Here is a 7,795-nt window from a genome sequence, read left to right as displayed (position 1 = left end):
TATTCAAATCTTATAACCAGTAATGATTTTGAGTTCAACGGTGTATTACATTACATTTGTAAGATGGTGATGACGTGGTTGAATCCACATGAAGTGTTTAAATGATGTTTTGGTGCAATCAAAGAGTGAATTTATTGGGAATAAGCGAAGTGCTTAGTAGAATGAGCTAAGGGTTTGAAAGTGTATCAGATCAATGTGCGGTAATCATTCAATGACTGTAATTGTCTTGTAAATTATTGTAATGATCCATATGATGATGTGTAATAATTTGGAAAGATCTGTGATGATCTATGATGTAAATCTTAGGGTTTTGTAATCGACTAAGTTGTAAAGTCTATTTAGGGTAAGTCTATGATGATTTATTGTGTCGATGATTAAAGGGAAGAGTGTGTGGCCGAACCAGTGTGTGTGTGTCTGCAAGAGAGAAGAACATTGGAGAAAAAAAGGATCTCTACAAGTAAGAGTTCTATTTTCAGATCATAATCTATTGTTCCCTAACAATTGCAGCAGACTCAAAATCCCTTAACCGGGTAGGTCCTGATAGGTCTGATTGTATAAATTCCTTAACTGGGTGACTTATTAGCTTTGGTTTTAAATCCTTTCACAAGGTTACCCCTAATAGAGTAAAGCTCCTAATAGGGCTAAGGTAAATCCATTAGCTGGGTGACTCCTAACTGGGCATATTTGTAAGCTCGTAATTGGGCTAGGCTCCTAATAGGGTGCATTTCAAAAGAGTACAAAAATATTTTGGGTACCAATTCCCACCATGGTTTTTCCCATTTGGGTTTCCACATGAAAATCCTAGTGTTCATGTGTTGATTGATTTCTTATGTGTTGAGTTGATATCTTTCTATTGCATGCATGTTGATGAACACTTAGAAGAGCAGTTTAATAAATCTGATTAGCAAGATGATTTAAGTTTTTACCGGTAATGTTTATGAGTTGTTTTGAAAGAAGTATTTGGTGATTGTTAAAGTTTTAAAGTTTATTATAATTACTAATTCACACCCCCTCTCAATAATTACCGGATCCTCACAAATAACAATATCTTCCACTACTTTTATGGGAACAGGGAAAAGCCCATCCTAGTCTCAAACCCTTGGAATTTGAATCTGGGTAAGCTAGTGGTCCCCAACATCTTTGTTGAATCAATGTTGATCAGGGAGCTAGCCAAGAGGTTTCACCCTACTAGTTATACTATGAGAACCATGACTGTGTTCTGGTGGAAATCTCATAGAGGGTAATCATTCAGTGCTTTGGTTTGGATGGGTCAATATTAAAGATAATCAATAGAACTGCTCTGAAGAATGAGTATGATTATAAGAGGAAGGATTATAAAAAGACAATTATTCCTATGTTCATGAGAAATATCTACAAGAATTCACAAAATTATATTCTTCCTTTTGAGATGGAGTCTTTTAGGTTGGAGTGGTTTGAGACCTATTTCAATAAGACATACTATTCCTTGTGCCAGGTCTTGGGAGAGGACTGTGCACTAACTTTTATGCCTATAGATTACATGATGCCAGCAATCAAAATTCAACATCCCTCTACCAATGAATTATATGATTTTTCCTCCATCATACACATCAAGCTCCATGATGGATTAATAAAGGCTAAGAATGAGGGTGCAAAGTTGGATTTCAAGAACTATTATTTGCTTTGCCATTTGATTTTATATCAGAATAGGTCAATGTGGGAGAGAAACTAGGAATAAGAGTAAATGACACAAGCACAAGCCTCGGTTGGCCAGTACAGAGATGGACACAAGTATGGGACAAAGGGCCTAGATGTGGAGGCTACTGCAAGTTCTTTGATGACTTTTTCAGGAGGGTTATTTTTGTTTTAGGGGTAGTGGTAACAAGGCTGCCACATCACATTGTTAAAGTACTAAGAATAAAGGCTTGCAATGCTAAGGGAGTGGTATATCCTGAAGGAGCATTTACCCACAATTTTGGCGATTGATTTTTCTATGGTGACTTCACTTTGCTTAGGGTGTATGGATGTGAATAGGGGCCCCATGTTTTACCTGTTTTTGTATCCCCTAGATTGGCATTCCTTGATTTCATCTAGTAGATGATGTGGATGGATAGGGAATAGATCAAGTCTGACAAGAAAGGGAAGTGCCTCCAAAAGGAAACTATATACAAATAATTCAGTGTGGGGTGTGACACTTTAGAAAAGGTGCAAGAATTTTGTGTGAAAAATTACTTGTTAATTTTTAATATTTAAATTTAATTATTATTTATTATTAAATTCTATTTTAAAGTGGGGACATTACATTACTGCAATGTGTATGCATGGAGTGTTCTTTAACCTGTAATGATTTTTTATCCTACTCAATAACACAAAGGTTTTTGAGCCATTGTCAATAACATGAATGTTATTGAGATGTAGACATAACACAAATTTTATTGAGACGTGGTCAATAACACAAAGGTCTTTAATCCATGTTGTGCCATTTTGGAACCAACATGTGAAAAATCATCTTCAACTAAATGAATTAAATTCTATCCTAAGAGTATTCGATGTTGCAATATAACATAATGCTTTAAAGGAAAGATATAATATATTGCGTTATTGTGATTTATGTAATTTAACGTATCTTATTAGTGTGATGTATGTAATATAGCATATCATGTTAGTCTGATGTATGCAATATAGGGACATGTGGTGTGGTTTGTCTATTGATATTGTTTTTAATACACATGGAGTGATTTTTAAATTAATATTAATAATGCAAGATACATTGAAGTTTGACATCTTATCTGTGATCAAGGATGAACATGTAAGAAAACAAAATAAATATGGACCAAGCTCACTATCTCCAAGCATAAATAATTATAAACTATAGGAAAATACCAAAACTATAAATTTTGTCCATGCAAATATACCATCATGTCCCTCTATAAACATAAATTTCAATTGTTTTATAAAAAACCAAAGTCATACAACCAACAAAGATAATACAATTTATGGGGAAGACCTCCTCCATGATGAAAACCTTCTCTAAATCCTACCAAACCTCACTACTAGGTGGGGACTATTATGTCCCATAAAGAGGTGTGTATAGTCGAGAACCACCAGATTGGTGGGAAAAAGATGACTAGCAGTAGCGATGTCATCATCAGAGCATGGCAATCGGACCCGTCCCCTTTGTCAGTCTGTATATGGACCAATTGTCCACTTTATGTGAACCCGTAGGAGAGAAATGCAATAGTACATGAAGGCCAAGAATACAAGCCATAACACCCTATAGATATCGTTTTGTCTCTAAAGATGAAATGAAAATAATAGGTCAATAATGTGCACTGTATAAAATTTATTGCTATTAATATGTCCATGGGCATGGACCCACCACCCAATGCTAACTTGAGGAAGTATCCTCTGCAATATGGTCTCGATCATGTCATTATTGAGGCACAAGAATAGTGCAACCTCTTGGCTGTGCTCTACCAGAGTCTGTCATAACCTGCAGATACATACAACTAGAGTGTTTGTTATTTAACAATAGCATTCAATAAATGTAATAAATATTCCTACAATAAGGGTTTTAGTTATTTAACTAAACCATTCAATAATTTTAAGACATATTCATGCAATAAGAGTCTTACTTATTTAACTATACCATTCAATAAATGTAAGACATAAAGACAGAATACTAAAAATAAAGTGGCAAAATCAAAATTACAACCTCCTCCCATCGACATAAGTGTATGTGTATGCCATTGACCACCACCAGATGAACACATATCAATAATGGCATCTTCTCAGAAAGATACAGTGTGTAAAAACATTGGGGACAATATTACTAAGCATTAGAACAAGTGTACAACAAACAAATCTAGTCCATATTACTCAACATGTTGAAACATAAAAAGCAACACATGGAGCTAAAAAAAATGTAGTACAAAGGTAATGACTGACACATGGTTTCAAATACGATACAAACAAAATAGTGATCACCACCTCCCAGGCAAGGCCAAACAAAAAAGTTTCACAGTCAAAGCACCATAACGTGACGTGTGATTAGTTGCAAAAAATGAACCAAGTGACATGTATAGCACATCTTAGCTATTGACATGAATATGAAAATTTCATGTAGTCGTCCGCATATATGTAATACATAAAAAATAAATATCCAAATCTGAACAAATAATACCAATGTTGTGTTACTGAAGGACATTGTGTGATCCTTGTCCGCATTGAGGAAAATCAAAAGCCAATTGCCAACGAGGACTCCTCTGCCCAGATGTTGAGGGTGTAGTGAACATTGTCATGCCCATCTCTAGACTAGTATCACCATCTGTGAAACATAATGACTAAATAAGAACATGCACCATTGACATGTTTACATACCACTTAAATGTGACACTTGTGTACCAACCTTTATTAGATGCAACAGATCCCGTGGTAAGGACATATGGTTCCGGTACTTGGTCCAATTGCCTCTTTCCCTTCCACCTCCTAGGAGTCTCCGAGGGGAACTCAAAGGTGCCAGGATGCATAATATCATGAAAGATATCAGTACTAGTAGTCTACCTATGTTGCTTCTGAATACAACTACGCTCCCTACTTCTACTGAACCAAGGCCACATGCGAACGATGCTTGTACCAACTGGATCAATATGGGGACCGAAATCAATTGCCATGGCACTAGAAATGTCAAGATCAACCATGAACCTCTCCACACAACCTACAAATGCCATTATTTTTCGTGTGATTGTGGTATCGTTCGTAACACCATCTTCAACTTTGTGTTCACTTCGTTCCATGTCATGATGTCAGCATCCTCTATATGTGCTTCTACACTAGAAATGGTATTGGCAACCGTCCAAGGTGTTGGGTGTTCATTAACATTCCTAGATATCGGAGTTGACATAGGAATAGGTTTTGCACGAAACAAAATCTTAGAGTGAAGTGCAGATCTTTTAAATCAGCATACATCAACATTGACGAACCAAACAAGTTGAGTTGCATGACATCCACTTACCCGACAAACGTGAATCATTGAATGAGTTGTCGACCATTGAAACAACCTTCAAAGAATGCTTGCATGTGTTTCCTTGCAAACTACACGTACAATCAGATACGTACAAGTGATCACCGCATTTTGTAACCATGTACTAATTAGAAGAGGACTGAATTTTCACCTAGTATGAACCAGGTGTCGTGTCATCTGGAACAAAATCAGCATCAGGAATTTCCTTTGCCCTCTCCATGATACTTCGTAAATGTGATAACCTATAATTTCTAATGAATCCATAATGCTGCAACAATCACTTTTTCTTGTAGTATGGTTCCACTTTATAGGTAAGCTTGTGATACAGATTTTCCATCCTCCTTGTGCACATCTTCTTATTGTCTCTTAGGTGCAATGCCTTCAATTTTCAATGGTATGATTCGATGGTGTTATTTGTGTCCTAGTTAGCATGAGGGAAATTCCTAAAGTTTTTTGCCCACATCGCTACCCCCCCAACAAAAAAAATGTATGATGTCAACTAACAAACAAATGTAATAATTATAGCGATGAAAAAGTTAACAAGTCAATGAAGGCAAATCAATGGTACCACAAAACTCGCCAATACGGCCATCTCAACACCATGTGTTGTACATGTACTCTAGAAAACATTGCTGATCACTACATTCAACAAAGAAAGTGTGCACTTGCTGAATAGTGCACTCTTCACTTTCATGCATTGCCATCATTATCTGCCCTAAACGATGAAAAATGTCCATTGCTCTTTCCCTTGTTGCATACTTGTAGACATTCTTCAACCATGCTCGACGAACGTACTAGATACAAAGTATTACACGACATTAAAAAATGGTCTTGTTTCGAAGTCAATGATTACTTGTACTTGATCAATATACAAAAAAAGGTAGAGCAACATATCTTACTATTTGATTTGAAGAAGACTAACACTTGAAACATGCATGTACTGTATCGCTTGAATCTTTGCACTCACATCAACTTTGATAAATGCATTGATCCTCCAATCAGGGCTCTTTTCCTTTTCTCATCTCTACAACTCAACCAACCACACCACAATGTCCTCAATCTTGTTCCTCGATGTCACTGCCCATGCAACAGGTACCCTTGATTGCTGCTGATCAAACACAAACAACAAATACAATTGGTACTATTTTAAGAAACAACCATAGAAATTATTAGCATCTAGAAACACAATGGGCAACTTCAAAATATGAGTAAGACTCATTACAAGGTGTTTGAGGAGACTTGCCCCATATTTATTAGTTGCAAGTGTGGAATCCATTGAGATGATTGAGTCATGTGAGTGTCAACCATCATGTTGAGCATCCAAGACGTTTGTATTCCCATAATGAAAGGTGTGTCGAGACCTTGTGGCTGCTAGAAAAAAAAAATTACTCATTTTGATTTTTACATTTTAAGATGCTCGTGGCATCATTTGCATACTTTTGTGATCAAATGGAGTGGACCCTTTCCACCACGTTCATAAAATCTTTGCATGTTAGGAATAAATCTCTCTTCCTCAACATACTACCAAAAACGGGATCATCAAGGTGTCTGTCCATTATAGTGTCAACACTGACATCCATTGCCAACAAGCTCTCTATATATGCTTTGCATTTGTTAGACAGGTTTGGTGCAAATTGTGAGTGCAACTCGTTCTTGGTATCATGCACACCATGACATAATGCACCATTGTTGTCTACATGCAATGATTGCTTGTATGAGAAGATGACCACGTCTGGCCTAGCATATAACACCCTGACAATGAAGTGGCCATACAACCTCATTTTTTATGATACAGACGATCCCACTTCTGAGGCAATGACTTATTCCTATTGTCTTCTGGTCCATAAGAACACCAATACCTTAAAGATAAAAACTATCATATTATCAACAAGAGTCGACATGTGATTAAACATAGATAAAGCATAACAAAGAATGTGTTTACTAACCAACTCTACATCTTTCTAGTATGGCTTTTGTACACACTACTATTATCGTCTTTAGTGTGCCTCTTTCAGATAAATGTGGTTTCAACACCTTTGAGCAACGATTCCCCCTTAATGAATGCATCCAATCTAGCAAGTGGAATCACGACACAAAGGTCTTTCGTCGAATCATGATTGATGCAAATTGGGGTCCAACAAATATCCCTATAAGAGAAGTGATGTAAACCTTCACCACCATCTTGCACTTCCAATCCAAACATCTACTACCATTTTTCGGTGTATTGGCATCCTAGTTAAGTACATATAAGCCAATATCGCTGTATTACACACCAATTCCCTAACAATGGCAAGTACACAGGGCATACAAAGAGTTGGTACATTGTCAGAGTCATAGACATCATAACAATTGTAAAGAGCCAAATTTGGTTCGGTCAACGACAACTTACAACAGGGATGCACATACAATCAAAACCAAATCCTCTCAAAATAATATTGAAGTTTGATGTCGACATCATTGTGTTTGTGACTAATGCCAAACCATTGATATACAAATAATTCATGGAAAGTGTTTGAGTTGTTTGTAAATTTGGGGAGAAAGAACCATAGACAATTTAGTCAAAAAACCACAATTTTTTCCTGATTTATGCTTCTATGAGCATAACTCTGAATGAGAAAATTGGTATTGAGAATTTTGGTCAATGGGAATGTAAAATTCAGATGATACTGATGGAAAAAACCTATGGAGTAGAGTAGAATCAACACATTACATAGAGAAAGAGGTAAGGTGTTGTAATTAGATCTCCTATGACTGCATACAAAGATAAAGAGTAACTAGGAATGATGGGACAAC

Source organism: Cryptomeria japonica, chromosome 2 (genome assembly GCF_030272615.1).
Source record: "Cryptomeria japonica chromosome 2, Sugi_1.0, whole genome shotgun sequence".
NCBI classification, from domain to species: domain Eukaryota; kingdom Viridiplantae; phylum Streptophyta; class Pinopsida; order Cupressales; family Cupressaceae; genus Cryptomeria; species Cryptomeria japonica.
Note: the sequence above shows the minus strand (reverse complement) of the source record.